The 17,622-nt window shown below is 52.2% G+C and overlaps 1 long non-coding RNA gene across 4 annotated transcripts; it reads right to left on the bottom strand.

The window, feature by feature from the left end:
* Positions 1 to 972: 972 nt before the first annotated feature.
* Positions 973 to 16,220, bottom strand: LOC123778519 (uncharacterized). Of its 4 annotated transcripts, none has more exons than XR_015721472.1 (6): positions 15,767 to 16,220; positions 11,647 to 12,435; positions 9,024 to 9,228; positions 3,738 to 8,927; positions 1,388 to 1,474; positions 973 to 1,271 (listed from the first exon to the last, which is right to left on the bottom strand). It is a non-coding gene; the product is annotated as an uncharacterized LOC123778519 (long non-coding RNA). The 4 variants fall into 4 exon arrangements; XR_015721473.1 differs by having other exon boundaries at positions 3,738 to 8,924; XR_015721471.1 differs by having other exon boundaries at positions 3,738 to 9,228.
* Between the last annotated feature and the right edge of the window lie 1,402 nt (positions 16,221 to 17,622).

Raw genomic sequence — 17,622 nt, 5'->3', positions numbered from 1 at the left:
CGTGGGGTTCTGGCTGCAGCCCCCCAGGCTGATGCAGGAACTGGAGTGAGCTTGGAAGGAGCTCTTGCAGATTTCATGTTAACACCCCCTGGTGAGCAGAAGAGCAGGGGCACTGTGCACCAACGTCAGGGGCTGCAAGCGCCCGTCAACGGTCAGGTCCGCAAATGCATCGGGGCACAGTCACGTGGCCGAGGCGCAGCGAAGGGAGAGAAAAACTACTGCCACCTGCAACAAGGTGGATGAATTTCACCTGCAGGTGATGGGGAATGGTGCGCATAATGTTGAGTGAAAGAAGCCAGACACAGAAGAACACAGCTGTATGATTCCATTTATAGAATGTTCAAAAAATCCGGCAAAACTACTCTCTGTTGTTCGCAGTCAGGATGGCTGTTTCCATGGGAGTGGTGGCTGGAAGGGCCTAAGGGGGAGTCTGGGGTGCCGCTCGTGTCCTGGTTCTGATCTCAGTGGTGGCTCCTGGGTGTGTTCACTTTGTGAAAATTCCTAGCATTGGATACTTACAATTTGTATGGGTTTCTGCATGCACGGTCCGCTTCTGTATACAAGCACAGAAGCATCTCGTGTGGCTGCCCGCCATACTGGAATAAAAGCCAAACTCCTTTTTGTGGTCCATACGGCCTTGCTGGCCTCTATGACCTGTCGTGCTGTCCTCCTCCTCACCCACCGATCTCCTGCCTCTCAGGCCTTCTGGTGTTCCTGACACCTGCCAACCCATTTTCCACCTCAGGGAGTCTCGCTTGCTGGTCCCTCTGCCTGGAAAGCACTTTTCCTGCTCTTGCCAAGGCTGCTTCCTCTATCCCCTAAACATCGCCCTAAAGCAGTCACAGAGAGGCTCTCCTGACTACCCCACAGACAGTCCTCCCCCCACAGCAGGTTGTTTATTTCCTTGAAAACACCAGCCACAATCTGCAATTATTTTATTTATTTGTTTACAGTTAATTTTCTGCATCCCCCACTAGACTAATCGTTGCAAACACACGGCACACTTACTATTTGCCAAGCGCTCTCCTAACATTATATTAAGGCATTGAGTCCCCACCCCACCCCCATGGGGAGATACTATTCTTAGGCCGATTTTACAGTTGAGGCAATTGGGGCTCAGAGAGGTTATGTAACTTGCTCATGGTTACACAGCTGGAAAGCAACAAAGCCGGGGTTTGAACCCAGGCAGGCTGGCTCCAGAGTCTCTGCTTTAATTCTCCACTTTGACAGTCTTGCCTCTCTTCTTCCTTGTAGCCTCTCGGGAACAGTGCCTGGCACACAGTAGGTACTCAATAAGTGTTTGTTATATGAATAAATTACAGCTCTTCAAACTCCCTCACCCCACCCCAGAAGCCAAGACCACCCCGGAAGAACCTTCCAGTTCTACCTGTGAGTTCTGGAGAGTTCTCTGTGCTCGGTCTCAGTTATCCCACTCCCTTCCATAAACTGGGATCATCTGTCCCGATATCACCACCTGTCATGAGGATTTCATGGTATAACAGCCAAGAAAACACTTTGCACCATGTCAAGCATTATACGAATTCCAATTCTGTGTTATTACTTCAAAGAAAATGTGGGGGCAGGTAGTAGCAGCAGCTCCCTTTTGCTGAGGGCTTGCTCTATGCCATGTGTGCGCTCCTTTAATGCCCCTGCAGCCTTGTGAGGGTCGTCCCCATTTCATAGATGACGGCGTTAGCTCAGAGAAGGGAAGCTGCTTACATGGGAATTTAAGTTCACATCTGCCGATGCGACCTCCGAGCTCATGCCCAGGGGCATTGGGCTGAACCTCTCCACAAATGAAGGATTCGGGCCTTCAGAGGTAACAGGTCTCAAGATGAAGGGTACAGAGCAGCCAGCCAGGGCCTGGGAGAGAGGTGCTGGGTTCCCTCGCAGAGCCCCCAAACCGGCTGGCTGGATTCATGCTTCCTATTATTCACTCTGTCATACTCCAGGCAGATGGGGAAACCGAGGCAGGAGAGGAATCATGCCATGAGTTAACGGTGGGGTGTGTGGCACACTCTGTCCCAACCCCACTCCCCAAGCCCAGGCCTTTTAGGGTGCCTGGAACCTCCCCCACCCCTTTCCCAGGCTACCCACCCCTGGTGCCCTCTTGGCCACACTCTGCTCCTTCTCTGGCCTCTCCAACCTCAACCTCACCTTTGCCGTGATGAACAGCGGTGCTGGTCTGAGGTGTGAAGGCAACCTGGGGAGACCATCAGGGACCCCAAGCACTTGGAGCTGCGTGAGGTCCTGGTCAGCACTGTGCTTGGACCAGGACCCCTTAACCTTTCAGCGCCAGTGGCCCCCGGGTCGGTGGGGGGTGCCATCACAGACAGTAGCCAGGGTGTTGGGGGATGGGAGCTGTGCGGAGTAAGCAACTGAGGACGAGGCAGAAGGGGGAGACCAGGCCACTGAAGTAGGAGGGTTACTCTCAAGGCTCTCACAGCCATTTTAGTGATTTTCAAACTTTATGCCCCAAATCCTGTCTTTCTTTATTCTATGAAACAAATCAAAGGCATCTGTCCCCGTTGAAGCCAGAGCTCCCCCCAGTCCCGGGGCTCTGGGAACCATAGTTTAAGGTTCCATCTATTGAGGTCTGTTTTTGGGGTGCCCAGGTTGTAGCTGAATAATGGCCCTCGAAAGATGTCCACACCCTCATCCCCCAAACCGTGAATGTTACCTCACATTGTAAAAGGGAATCACATGTTGCATGTGTGATTAAGTTAAGGGTCTTCCGATGAGAGTGTCCTCGGTTTACCGTGGACCGGTTTACTGTGAGCCCAGGGCAATCACAAGTGTCTCCAAGGGTGAGGGGGGGAGGTGGGGGCGACAGGGTGGCCAGAGTCAGAGACTAGGTAAGGGACAAAAGGCCACGTGATGTGGGGCCATGAGCCAAGGAATGAGGACAGCCTCTAGAAACAGGAGAAAAGCAAGGAAATGGATTCTCCCCTCAAGCTTCCAGAAGGAACTAACCGTGCTGAGATTTTGATTCTAGCCCTGTAAGACCCATTTCAGATTCCTGACCTCGACAACTGGAGAGAATACATTTCAGCCACGATTCCATGGTAATTTGTCACAGCAGCAATAGGAAGCGAGGGCACCCAGATGTGTCTTGAGTAACCAGCTTCGGGAAGGCCAGAAGCATGGGTGGGGAACGGGGGAGCAATGCCCTCTGGGGAGGGGTTCTGGGAGGAGGGCTGGCTTGGGTGTGAATCAGTCCCCAAGATTCTGCTGGCTGCCTCCCAAACACATACTTTTCTGGGGCGCCGGGACTCCAGGCCTGACCTTTTCCTTGTCTACCTCCTTATCAGCCTGCAGCTCCTGGAGATCTTGGAGCAGGAAGACGGAAACCTCGCTTTCTGGCGGCTCCGGTACTCTGCCATCCTGGGGTCATGTCGCTCAGCAGAGCAAGCGATGAGTGTGGCCTGTGCCCTGGCCAGGGTCTCCCTGCATTCTCATACTTGCCGCCTTCCTGCACCCAGGAAAGGCAGAGCCAGCCAAGGGTCTTCCCGTTCTGCGAGGCAGACGTAACCTCGAAGGAGGCAGACAGGGCCCTGCCCCCTGGGGCTTAGGCTCTGGTGGGGAAGACACGAGGTAAACGAGCAAACCAGTAAGGAAACGATATGCTTATAGACCTTGGTAACTGTAACGATGACAGTAAAGCAGGGTGACATGACAGAGACGGGCTAGGTGAGCAAGGAAGGCTTCTGAGGAGGTGACATTTGAGCTGGACCTACCATGCTAGGACTCTGGGGCAGTCCAGGCAGAGGAAACAGCCAGTGTCAAGGCCCTGAGGCAGCAGCGAGCCTGCTGAGTTGTGCAGGCAGAGGACCCGGTGGCTTTAGGCGGTGGTGAGGAGAGATGAATCACCCCATGGGCCGTGGCAGATCTGGGGTGATAGGGGCAGGGACCACCACGATCTGATGTCAGTTTTCGTGACTCCTTTTCTGGCCACTCTGTGGAACAGGGATGGAGGGGCAAGAGTTTGGAGGGTTTCATGGGATTCCAGCAGAGGAGGTGAGAGCTTGGCAGAGTTGTTGTTTTCTTTTTAAAGATTTATTTATTTATTTATTTGTCAGGGAGAGGGACAGAGCACAAGCAGCAGGCAGAGGGAGAAGCAGGCTCCCCGCCAAGCAGGCAGCCTGATGTGGGACCCGATCCCAGGACCCCGGGATCACGACCTGCGCCGAAGGCAGATGCTTAACCGACTGAGCCACCCAGGAGCCCCAACTGAAACAGAGTTTTATCAGGAAGAGGAATAGACAGATTTAGGGTCTATCTTGGGGGCACAACAACCAGTTAGGAAGAGAAGATGCTATCATTCCTGCTATGCCATCCATGAGAATCATAAAATAGAGAGTAGTTCCAGAACAAGCTTGCCTTGGGGAGATTTTGTGATGCTCTTTTTTGATAATATATGCTACTCGGAGAGTCTGTCTTACACCTTTAAAGAAACACAAGTCTGGCATCTGAAATGGCTGAAAAGTTATTTACATTTTTCCAGAAGCCTCTCTAGAAAACGCCAAAGAGGCGCATTCATAATGCTCAGCAAAACCCCTTTCCTCTTATCTTCTCTTACCCATCCATGGCTGCTGCTCCCCAGATTTCTCTCTACCTGGCTCCAGACTCCTGAACATTCTGTGGGGCTTTCCCACAGCCCGCCCTCGTGGTCCCTCTTTGTGCAGGTGATATTTCTCTCTAGCCATGAGCTCTCCAGCTTCCCAGTGAAATCCAGCCTGGCTTCCTCTGGCTTCTCCAATCCCCCTCCTCCCACTCCCACCCCTTGAGATCCAGAGCCTTCCTCACCAGCAAGGGAGGAAGGAGCAACTGGACCCTTCTGTGTTCATAGTTTTTCTGGTCACATACAGGGAGGAACTTTCTAAAGCTCCAAACACGAAGGGATTCTGGTAGTGAAAGCCACAACAGCTGGGATCTGTCAGCCATGTTCCAAACCCTCTTCATATTCATTATCTCGTTTAATCCCAACAGGTTGATGCTGTAATTAACTCTTGTCGCTGACAGAGAACCCAAGTCCAGCAAAGCTGAAATCACGTCCACGTACAGCCCCTGAGCCCAGGCCCCAAATCCTGAACCCCCTCTCTCCAAGGAGCCCCTTAACTGCCCTTTGCTCCCACTTGGGGATGCCATCGTACCATTCCCCGAGGGTGCCTCCCTCCTCCACACCAGGCTGAGGAAGTGGCTCCCCCAGCAGCCGTCTCCAGCGCAGCTCCTTAAGAGAGTTGCCCGCTGGGATGCAGAGAGCAGGACGCCAAGGGGCTGGGACTCAGGCTGGGGAGGGCCTCGAGATGCAGGTGCCTTTTGTGGGGAAGGGAGCTCATTCTTCCAGCTTCCCTGTTGTAACCCTCCACGCTGGGGACTCGCGGTCTCTGCACCCACAAGACACCCAGCCTTCCTCATTCATGGGTAGCTCAGAGCCCCTGGATTGGGCATTGGGGGGGGGGGGGCTGCCACTGGCATTAGGGCAGAGGGAATTCAAGTGGAGGCTACAGGTCTGGGTGTAAGGCCAGGTGGGGGGGGGGTCTTTCCAGCCACCCACGATGTGCCCAGGGAGACCTGTGTGCCAGCTGCTTCTCTCCTGATGCGTGTCTGTCTGTCCATCTGCCTCTGTGGCTCAGAGGCCCAGGCTGGCTGTGACTCTCCTCCACACCTCCCACGCCCATCAGCTCCAGGGCCCACGTGCACAGGCTGGGATTGTCCTTGTATTACCCCCGCCCCCGTCTTTGGCATTCCCAGCTGCCAGGAAACACCGGTGTAGGAGGTGGGAGGCCACGAGGGTCCCGGATGCCTGTGGAGGGCAGGACAGGACACCTCGGCCCATCTGTGTCCTCAGACCCCCATGCCAAACCTTGTTGCTTCCTCTATTCAAGTGAAAACAGCTGTTCGACCAGCCCAGCACCCGCCTCTCCCCTCCCTCTGCTGCAATCCCTCAGCTTTTATTCTCCAGCCTGGGTTTCACCCACAAGGCCCCAGGTTCCTACCAGGTCCCAGTTTCTGGGGACATGCCTCACTCATAGCCCGGCCTCAGTGCCCAGGCAGAGGGCAGGCTGGCAGGGGCCCCTTCTCCAGCCCTCTCCAGAGAAGCTGGTGCTGGGGAGGCAGGGAGGCTAGCCTATGGTATCTGTAGCCCCCCATTCCATCCACTCACCCCTTAGCCCCCCCAGGCATCTGCTCTGGGCACCCCGTTTGGATTCCCACTCACTGAGTCAGTCAATAATGTTCTCCCAACAAGCATTTTCTATGGGGTTGGAGAGGCGAAGGAGACACTCCCCCTGATCCCTAAATGCTCCTAGCCTGGTGGGGTGGTGTAGCTGGATGAATTGTACCCCCCCCCAAAGATAGGTCTGAGTCCTAACCCCCAGTACCTGTGAATGTAACCTTATTTAGAAATCAGGTCTTGGCTGAGGTAATCAAGGATCTCAAGGGGAGATCACCTCCCCTTGATATTGAGTGAGCCCTAAATCCCATGGCTGGGGGCCTTCTAAGATCACAGATGCATAGACGCAGAGAGAAGAAGGCCCTGTGAAGACGGTGCAGAGGCTGGACCCAGAAGCCCAAGCCAAGGCCCACGAGGGTGGCTGGTCACCACCAGCAGCTGGGAGGGAGGCTTGGGAGAGAGTCTCCCTCAAGCCTCCAGAGGGAACCAGCCCTGCCAACACCTTGATTTCAGACTTCTGGTCTCCAGAACTGTGGGAGAATAAACTTCTGTTGTTTTAAGCAGTCAAGCTTGTGGTCATTTGTCACAGTGGCCCCAGGAAGAGCACTGAGCAGAGGGCCCAGGGAGTCACTTGACACAGGCCTGGAACCTTGCAGGGAAGAGAAGGGAGGACGTCACAGGGGAGGGTCCAAGGCAGGACCATCTGGCGTGCTCAGCACCCAGCTAACTGGCTGGTGGGGCCTTGGCCCAGGGAGGGAGGCTGTGGGCCAGGAGCCTGGCGGGGGTGGGGGGCGACAGGAATGGACCCAGGGCCTGAAGGCCTTGAATGTCAGGGTTGGGGCAAAGAGGAGAGATGCAGGAATCTTGGCTGAAAACCAGAAAGGTCTGGATGGCTTACTCAGCTCCCGGAAGGGCTGTAGGGAGAACAGGGAGGTGTGATCCAAGTGGGCCTTGAGCACCACCTGTCAGACGCAGCTTTGGGAAGCAGATGTCAGCTTAGCATAAACAAGAACTTTCTCATGGTCAGAGTCTCCCAAATCAAAAGCATCTCCGAGAGGCACTGAGCTCCCCATCAAGGGAGAGCATAAACACGAGTGCCTGGCCCAGAGCTCAGCACTGGGTACAGCTTGTTACAGCCGGTCCCTAAGGGCCTCTTTCCATCCGGAGACCCTACACGTTGCCTGGCCACACCCCTCCCCCTCCCCACTCAGTGACTCCATTACCCTGAATTACTCTGGCTCAAGCCACCCACACCCCCTTTCCTGCCAGACTCTACAGCCTGTCACCTGTGAAGATATGGATGCCGTCCCTCGAGGCCCAGAACTCAGGAATAACAGGTAGATTCTTGCTTCCACCTCCCAAAGGAAAGGCTGACTCTCCTGGACCTCAAAGCCCCCACTTCTGTCCCAAGAGTCCCCTCTCCTTGGGGAACAACCACTGCAGCCCCTTTTTAGCGTGTGCCTACGTCGCACTAAGGACCTGACATCTGCGAACTTTCTCCACGACCCTCAGAGGCAGCATGCGTGGTTAAGAGCGCCAGAGTCACTTTGTGAGCTTGGATACGTTTCTTACCTTTTCTATGCCTCAGTTTGCCCAAACTGCAAAGGACTGGAACCACCTCCTTAGTCCAGTGAGAATCTGGAGTGTGGCTCTGGACGTGAGGCTTTTCTTACCACTTCGCGGCCAAAGGGGAGACCGGATCCAGTGCTGATTTCAAGGCTCTTTTGCCCCGTTCACATGCTAGCATTTTAAGTACCTACGTTTTCAGATGAAGGCAGGTCTGAGGGCCCATGAATGAGACAGACCCTACCCTCTTGAAGCTCACAGTCTGATAGAGGAGGCTAACTTGTAACCAAGCAGGTACAGGACAATGTGATGAGGGAGTGTAGAGTGTGGTGGCAGCATAAAGGAGTGTGGCTCGCCCTGAGGGGGAAGGGCTTCCCAGAGGGCTTCCTGGAGGAGGCGACCTTTAAGCTAAGACCTGAAAGATGACCAGGCATTGGCTAGGCAAAAGGGGTGGGAGAAGGCATTCCAAGCAGAGGAAACTGGGCCATATGCCCCATGAAAGCAGGGAGGGGGACTGACCTGATCAACCTTCATGTTCAGTATCTGGGAGGTGCCCAGTAGATATTTTTTGAGGGAATGAAATTTACTTGTGGAGGGGAATGGAGCAAGATGGGGCTGTGGAGGTTGGAGAGGGGCCAGGGCCTTGTGGGTCCCAGTAATCTGGATTTTATCTCAAGGGCTTAAATGTACATCCAAAGGAATCTTTTTTTGCTGGGATGAGAGGGGCAAACGGGTGAGGGGCAGATCTGGAGTTTCTGCTACCCAGCAGCGACACCTGGGCTTCAGTTCCAAGGCTCCAGCCTGCTGACCCACCCAGCTCTGGGTTCTCCTTCCCTGGGCCTGGGCCTCCCCCTCCCTTTCCTCCTGCCCCTGACCCCCAGCCTGTGCTCTCCTAGGCACTGCACCCTTTTCCTGACCACAGCCCGACTCTGAGTCTTTGTCTCTACTGTTAGTCTGACACAACCAGAAGCTGGGACTCCCTCTGCCTTTTGCAGCTGGTTTCTTGCCACCAGAGACCCCACCCAAGAACCTCAGTTTTCCCATCTGTACAATGGGCACTCCTCATCCTTTCTATCTCACGGGCTTGTTGTGAGGAGCTGTGAGATGGGTTGCAGCCCCCAGGAAGGATAGGACATGAGGTCAGGTCTATCCTGCAAGCTCAGGCTCTCTCCATCTCCAGGCCCTGCTGGAAGAGGAACAGTTTCATGAGAAGAGAGTCAAGGCCCATTTATTGAGCACCCGTTGTGTGCCTGGGCTGGACTGGGAGACAAGTCCCTCATACCTAATGAAGATGTTGATTTCGCAGGAGATTCATCACGAAGGGTGGGACTGTGAGAGGTGACAGTGTGGGGTTCAGAGCAGAAGGCTACCAGAGGGCCGAGGGACTGGGGGACCTCTGCGGGAGGCTCTTCAAAGACAGCCCAGTGCTTCCAACCCAGTTTGCAAGGGCCTACAACATGGACACCTGGAAAATTATTGCCTTCAAACTAAGAAAAGAAAAGAAAAGAAAATCAAAGTTAATATTTGCTCATGCACAAATATTTTGTCAACCAGTAAACCGCACCTCAGCATGGTGTGATCAGGAATCAGTCTTCTTCACTGTGACATGTGGACACATTTTGTGTGATGTGTTGTGGGATGAGGCCTTCAGGAGAAGGAGAGCCCGGGGCCTTAGGAAAGTCTTAAATGACTCTGGCCCCCAATCCTTTCCCTACTTCCCCAGGCCTGGAATTCCCTCGGCTCAGCACATTTGGGGGTAAGACCAAAAAAGTGTAGCACCGTTGCCAACAGCCCCTGTTCAAACAGGGCCAAAGAACCACAGGAGTGTACCTCCTGCCCTCTCCCCAGACCCTGAGCCGTGGCCGAGGCTACCCTCCCCAGCATGCCCAGGGAGGGGGGTCAGGGCCTCGTAGGCAAGAGCAGGACGCAAGGCAGCCACAAAAAGCATTTGGAGGCGGTGGCAGGTGTCACCAGCAGGGTGCTGAGCAAGTAGCTAACAGAAAACCAGAATAGTCCCAGCAAGATGAACCCAGGAAGGGGGCTAGGGGACCTCGGCTTCAGGGAGAGGGGGTTGGCACCGCACACCTCCAGCTACATAGCGGTGTCTACAGTCCAGACTCTGACGCCCCTCTTGCTCTCATCTGCCTTACCCACCCCTTAGGACCCAGCATGACAGAGGTGGAACCTGGACTTGGGCAAGGTGGCTAGCTCCAGAAATCATGCCACACCCTCCCCCTCGAGGACCCCTGGGAGAGAGTTGGCCTGGATGCTTCCACAGGGGAGAAATGAACAGCTGAAGAGTCTTCTTCTGGGTAATTCTTGAGACTCTGCTTTGTCTTTTTCTAGCCTGGGAGGTGGCAAAATATTTTCTCTTCATGTCTTGGGAAGCCAGAAATCAGGGCAGATATTTTTGTGGTATTTTCTCACTTGTATCTTCAGCTTCTTGTCTAGCCCTCCCTGTCCCTCAGGGCCACACATTTTAAGCTTCAGCCAGATGCCTTTCTAACTATTCCCCAAACAGCCTTTCTTGCCTCCAGGCGTTTGCTCAATGCAATTCTTTTTGCCTGGAATGCCTTTTATCTGCATCTCTCCATATAAAACTCCTCTTCATCCTTCAAAACCCTCTCCTGCAAGGCCTTTCCTAACTGTTCCAAGAGGTCATTCTCCTTTCCCACAGTACCTTGGCCTTCCTTTTAGCATATCAACATATAAAGTCTGTCATGAAACTCTTTCTTTTTTTTTTTTTTTGAGGGGGGAGGGGCAGAGGGAGAGGGAGAGAGACCCTAAGCAGGCTCCACGCCCAGCATGGAGCCTGACACCGGGATCCATCTGGTGACCGTGAGATCATGACCTGAGCTGAAATCAAGAGTCTGAAGCTTAACCGTCTGAGCCATGCAGTCGCCTGGCAAGTCTTTCTTTCTGTGCCTATCGCTACAGGATGTGGCCAACTGAACAGCGGGTACCATTTCTCAGACATCTCTCAATCCTTTAGACCCAGCATGCAGTAGGTGCTTTGTCAATATTTTAAAAATCAAGAATCCATGATCATGAAGGCTTTCAGCGGTAGGCACAGTTCTCAGTGTTTTACATATTTTGACTCATTTAAGCCTCCCTACGATGAAAGCTCCTGTATCAGACCCCATGATGCGCACTGGGGAAGAAAGAAGAAATGTGATCCAGAGCAAACACTAGCAGGTAGCAGAGGTGGGATTCAAACAAATGACTAATGAGTAGTAGCAATAGTAATAGCAGTAATAAGAAGAAGGAGGAAAAATAGGAGGTGGAGAAGGAATGAGTTGATGAATGAACAGATGACTAAAAGGACCCACAGGAGAAAATCAAACGAAGAGGGACTTCTCCAGCATCAGAAAGGAAATGTTCCCCCTCAGAAATGAAGAGAAACCCTTTGATTCAAATCCAGTCTTTTAATAAATCTATTCTTCCTTCTCCCACTCCCTCTTATTATTGCCTCTCACTTGGGAACTGAGAGCGCTCTGGGTAAAAATAGCAAACCTGAAGGAGTGTGAAGGAAGCTCTCGGCGGAGCACCCACCAGGAACCCCACTCTCACACCATGTCATCCACTTCCTATTTCCTGCTCATCCCTGGAAACCCCGCTCACCCCCTCCTCTGGGAAGCCCTGTCCCACCCCAGCAAACAACAGAAACCCACTCGAGCTCGCTGAAGCAGAAGAGGGGGATGTCTCAAACACATGCTGTGTCTCAAGGCGCCCCGCCAATGCAGCCAGATGTCCATAAACGACAAGGATCAGGGACAGGGACAGGGATCATGAACCCTAAGGGCTTCCCTCTGTGGCTCCGCCCCCTTCTTCCTTCTCTGCAGCCCCCCTCGCCAGGGAGAAAGACCACCCCAAGCTCCTGGGTTAACAGCACCTAGAATCCCAACCTGTGCGGCCTTCTCTGGAGAGAGCTCTGATTGGCTGGCGTGGATCAGGTGACTGGCCCTGGTCCAATCCAGTGTGGCCAGTAGTGCTGTCACGTGGTCCAAACCGACTACGCAGGCCTGTTCGTGGGGGGGCGGGGAGTAAGGGATGTTGACGTCACCGCCTGCGCGCTCTCGCGCGTGCTCATTTCTCACCCTTTTGCTTCCTGAAGAATTAATCTCTCTCTGCGTGTGCTTACTGCGCTTCCTGTGCAACGCAGTTTAAAGTCCACCCGCCTTCTTATGCTCGCTTTCTGAATTGGTTGTGTGTGCCGGTGTCTGCGCGCCAGCCCAGAGGAGGACCCCAGCGAGCGGTACGGATAGACCCCTCGCCCGTGCGTGCGTTAGATCGAGGCCTCCACCCTCACCCGTCTTCAGGGCTGTCTTCATGGTGTACAGCCTGCATGTGGTTTAATGCTCTGCTGTTGCTGTCTTGCAATATACAATAATTTTTGAAAAAAGTCAGCATTTACATTTCGCATAAAGCCCGCAAATTACGTAGCCAGTCCTCCTCCTCTCCTTGCCTCACCTTGAGATCTTTCCCACCGACAGTCTTAGTCCGCTTGGGCGGCCGTAACAAAATACCGTAGGCTGGGAGGCTCACACAGCAGTAATTGATTTTCTCATAGTTATGGAGGTCAGAAGTCCAAGATGAAGGTGCTGGCAAAGTCCGTTTCTGGTGAGACTTCTTTTCCTGGCTTGTGGGGGGCCACTTTCCACTTTGTCCTCACATGGCCTTCCCTTTAAGGGCCCCTGGAGAGAGAAAGCGCTCACTGTGTCTTTCCCTCTTATAAGGAAACCAGTCCTCTCTGATGAGGGCCCCACCCTGACAACCTCACTTAACCTTAATTACTCCCCCAAAGACCCAGTCTCCAAATAGAGTCATACCGGGGGTGAAGGCTTCAACACATGAATTTGGAGAGGACACAATCCAGTCCATAGCACCAGCCTTCTAGGCTCCTGGCCCCTGTGCTTGCATCTTAGGCACAGACTCTACCACGTGGTACCGTCCCTTGGGGTTGACCTCTGGTTTTCGCTCTCGGTCATGGTTCATCTTGCTTTGGCTTCTTCACCCTGGGCGGCACCCTGTTCAGCCCAGTCTACCCCTGACTTTGTCTGACGCAGCCCTCCAGGATAAACAGCACTCACGCCCTTCAGGGACTTTGGGGGCTGTCCGGCTGGTGTTTTCCATGCCTGCCAAACTCATACTCAGTCTTAGGACTTGCCGTGACCCATCCTCATCCTGCATGCTGTTTCTGCCGGCCTCTCACTGCCCCCATGACTGGCCTCAGAGTTCCCTCCTGTGTGTCTTATCTCACTCCATTAGCGCTCCCACCAAACCCTACTGTAGAGGCCGCTGTTAGGCAACAGGCTTGAGCAATGGAAACTTGAACAAGGCAAAAGGCCCATGGCGACCACTGAGCTGAATGCAAACAGGTGCAGTAAACCGTAGGCCCTGACCAATGAGCTACTGACAACCAGGCACAGTTACCAAAAAAGGGAAAATTCTATACATCAGCATACTCGCTCACTCCACCCTGTAACTGTGGCCCGTCCCCACCACCGGTGGCAGTCTCCCCTTTGCTGTCCTGCCTCCTGCTCCCTTGCAGCATATTCAGTAAACTTCTATCTCTTTAGTTCTGCCTTGGGTGAATTCTTTCACTACCTACACCGCCGGCCCTCACCCAGTCAGGACACCCCACACCTATCCCAGTGGCCAGTTTTGTGCCTGTTGGGCCCACTGGTCTCTTTACCATGACAGCGACTCTTGTCACCTTCTTCACCCTGATGCCTCCCACTGGGTTGGCACAGAGTGGGCACAAGAAATGATAAGGTGCTCTTTGAAGGTGGGGCTTAGTCTTGTCACCTTTGATTCCCTTCTGATTGTATCCAGTTGTGCAACGAGGACCGTCTGCAGGGACAGAGAGGGAGCTGGCCCCTTCTAGGCCAAATGGGATTAGAATCTTTTGGGTTCTTAATGGTTTGACTTTTAAAAATTAGAGCTACCTTGGGGCACCTGGATGGCTCAGTTGGTGAAGTGTCTGACTCTTGATTTTGGCTCAGGTCATGATCTCAGCGTCATGGAATGAAGTGCCAGGTCGGGCTTGGAGCTCAGTGCGGAGTCCGGAGTCCGCTGGAGATTCTCTCTCCTCCTCGACCTCTGCCCCTGCCCGCCCCTCTCCCGCACGCTCTCTCTCTCTCTCAAAACAAATAAATCTTAAAGCAACAACAACAAAACTAGAGCTGCCAAACGCCCCAGCTAACCTCATGGCCTTTGGTCCTTTTTGCTTTTGATTCGCAGTCGTGAGAGTCTTTAAGAAATACACTCATTAAACTTTTTTCTTAAATGACAGAAGCTCTATCAATGTACCAAACATCAAACAAACGGCTGTCATTTAAGATTTGAAACACGGAATTTGATATGAAAAACCAGAATCTCTAACTCTGTATAACTGAGCTCAGCTCCCTTTGCCCGCAATTCTGCTCAATGGCAGCCAAATCCTAACAGTGCCGGTTGATTGCCGGGCACTGTCCATTTACACGCAGACTTTGTGGTCTCAGAGGAAGTTTGCCTTCTATTTTGACCGTGGCTAAAGGCAGGAAATTCACTGCACTTTGAAACCCAGCGCGGCTGAGACAGGGAAATTAAAAGGACCCCATGAAAAATTGCCTTTTTTGCTCCTTTTCCTGTTTCTGTTCTTGCTTGCCCTACCTTCCCGCCTCGCCTCACGCACGCATTGTGGAACAGACAGTGCGTGTTGTCTGTGTAGAGGTCAAGGGTTTAATGATTTCTTTGGAGGCTTCCAGCACAACAGATAACATGTAAGGAGTGACTGGGCGGGGTTGTCGTGAATGTTTTCCAAGACCACTGACTCACCGAGACCCCTAACTCCAGGGCCTAAGTGACTTAGGGGGACACCTAAACACCCATCTTTGCTCCTGGATGCCTGAGAAAACGTGTGCACCAGACCACAACCCTCAATAAAACACCCAGGCTCGCTGAGCAGGGAGCCTGAGGCAGGGCTGGATCCCACAACCCTGGGATCATGACCTGAGTCAAAATCAGGAGTCAGACACTTAACTGACTGAGCCACCCAGGGGCTCCTTAGTCAGGTTCCTTTTGACTGTGACAGTTTCTAAGACTTTCCTCATGCGCGTGTGCGCGTGCGTGCGTGTGTTTAATGACCTTGGCAATTTTGAGGGCAACTGGTCAGTATTTTGTAGAATGTCTCTCAATTAGGATTTGTTCGTTTCCTCATGGTTAGGTAGAAGACCAGGGAGGTAAAGTGCCGTGTTTGTCATATCACTTATCATCGTTGATGTTGACCTCACTGAGGCAGTATTTAGCAGGTTTTTCACTGTTAAGTTATTCCTTTATTCCTCTGTTTCCTGTGTGTTAATTGTGTTTATGGTGTCTTTTTTTTTTTTTTCCACAGTGTCTTTTCATAGGGAAGATTTACCTGTTTGGTCTCTTTAGAGCTGGAAAGACCTTCCTCAAGGGACAGCATCAATGGCCCCAGCAGGTCTGAGGTAGTGAACGCCCCTGGAGCATCGAACCCCAGGCTAAGAACTTCCACACTTGCCTCACTGACCCCTGAGGACAGCCCATAATGTTGGTCCCTTTGTTGTCTCCATTTTGCAGAGAGAAAGTGAAGTCTGCCTGCCGTTAGCCACACCAGAGCCAGCAAGCGGCAAAGTCAGGGTTCATACCTGGGTCTGTCTGACCCTGGACGTAACTGCTTTTTTTTTTTTTTTTAAGTTTATTTATTTTTAGTAATCTCTACACCCAACGTGGGGCTCGAACTCACGAACCCCAGATCAAGAGTCGCAGGCTCTTCTGACTGAGCCAGCCAGGTGCCCCCGGAAACAACCGCTTAAACGTAGAAACCAAGGTCCAGAGAGAGGGCGCTTTTCTGAGCCCACCCAGCAAGTTGGTGGCTACGGCCAGGCCACCTCTGACCCCGATGAGTCAGCAGCTAGTCCTCAGCCCAACCCCAAGCCGCCCACTCCTGAGGCACCGCCAGTGCTTGTCCTTAGGCCGCTGCGGCTTTTAGCACCCCCAGGGGAAGGGACCCAGACTTACCAGCAAATAAACACCGCCCACAGATTTCCAAATATACAGAGATAAGTGTTCCTTCCCACCTCAGCCCGGCCAGGCTGGAACTCCAAACATGCTGCCTGGCTTCTTCCCCTCCTGGGGTCAGGTTCTGGGGCTTGAGTCCCCCTCAGAACAGCACGTGTCCTCTGCTGTGCAGAAACCTGCCCCGTGGGGCATCTTCACCACCATCATCAACAATAGTAACAGCGGTAGTAGCATGAGTCGTCCACGCTTCACATTTTACAGAATGATCTGGAACAAAGTCTCCACCGTCATCCTGGGCACCGGTGTCTTTGTCGTCAGACACAGTTCTTGAGGGTCCTCTGGAACCCAAGAGGGGCTGTCTCCCTCACATCCCGGGGAGTGAATTGGGGTGCAGAGCTGCGCGGGTATGTTAGCTGCCCCCACCCCGTCGCCACTGACAGAGAGGATTGCTTTGCCAAAGCTCTCGACTGGGGAGAAGTTTGAACAAAAAGCCAGGCAATCTCCACCCACTTGCTTCAGTTCTGGGCTGATCTTGCTTCATCTGCATTTCCATCCACGTCCCTCACCTTTAGTGCAAACCCCAGAGGGTACATCACTTCATCCACACAAGGCAAGAATCATCTAAAGGATGAGGAGATTTTCATTAATATAATAGTATAATTTCCACCCCCCACCCCAAAAGGAATAGTTCTATAGTACCATCAAATGTCTGGTCAACACTCAAAGTGCCAGATACTTCCTAAAGAATTTCCTTAAAAAAAAAAAAAAAAAGTCTGAGTTAGTATCCAAATAAGGTTAATACACTGTGATTGGCTAATATGTTAGGTTTCTTTTATTCTAGTTTCCCTCCATCTCTCTTGTTTTCTTTGCAACTTATTTGTTGACAAAAAAGCTTGGCAGTCTGTCCTGTGGGGATCATCATAGCCTGGATTTCTCTGGTTGCAGCCCTGTGGTGTGATGTAACATGTTTCTCTGTCCCCCAGGGGATCTTGTAACTTGCGAGTTGGATGTAGAAGTTTCAGACGATGCAGGCTCCACTTTTTTTTTTTTTGGCAAGATTGTTTCATAGGCGGTACTGTTTCTTCCATCAGAAGACGTATACTGACTGATTGCCTCCCCTTTTGCGATGGTGTCATATTGCATTATTTGTAAAAATTCTTATTTTGGAAAAACTTCAAACCAGTGGAAAGTTGCAAGGATGGTTGGTACACTTTCACCTTGATTTACCAATCTTTGCCACATTGATTTTGTCATTCACAGGTGCATATATATATATATATATATATATATATATATATATATATATGCCTATATACACATTATTTGAGAATGGGCTGCAAGTGTTATACCCCTTCACCCCTAAATGCTTTCACTTGTATCTCCTGAGCGCTCTCTTTCATAACCATCCAAGAGAAAAAGTTTCTGTCTATATTCACAGCACTTCTGACACCAAGCGTGTGGGTTTTCCCTCACATTAAACAATTCTCCAACTCTTTAGACACCAGCTAGGTGCCCTACAATACGGTTCTCACACTAACCAGTTGGATTTAGCATGGATCCCACAGGTGAAGGACTGGGTCCCACAGGATTGTCCCCACTTTAGAAGCCAATGATAAGTCACAGGTTGTCACCTGCTTCTGACCAACTGGCTATAAATCAGGGGTTCTCAGACCTCCTCCTCAAGTTCAATAGTTCACTAGAAAGGCTCGTAGAACTCAAGGAAACACTGTTTGCCAGTTTATTATAGAAGATACGATAAAGGATATAGGTGAACAGCCAAATGGAAGAGAAGCCTGCGGCAAAGGATGTGGAAAGGGTATGCGGCTTTCAGGCTCTCTCTGGGAGAACCACCCCTC

This window comes from Ursus americanus, chromosome 24 (assembly GCF_024610735.1).
Source record: "Ursus americanus isolate L20-20 chromosome 24, mUrsAme1.1.p, whole genome shotgun sequence".
Lineage (NCBI taxonomy): Eukaryota > Metazoa > Chordata > Mammalia > Carnivora > Ursidae > Ursus > Ursus americanus.
The sequence above is the reverse complement of the archived record's forward strand: the minus strand, read 5'-3'. Positions and strand labels throughout refer to the sequence as shown.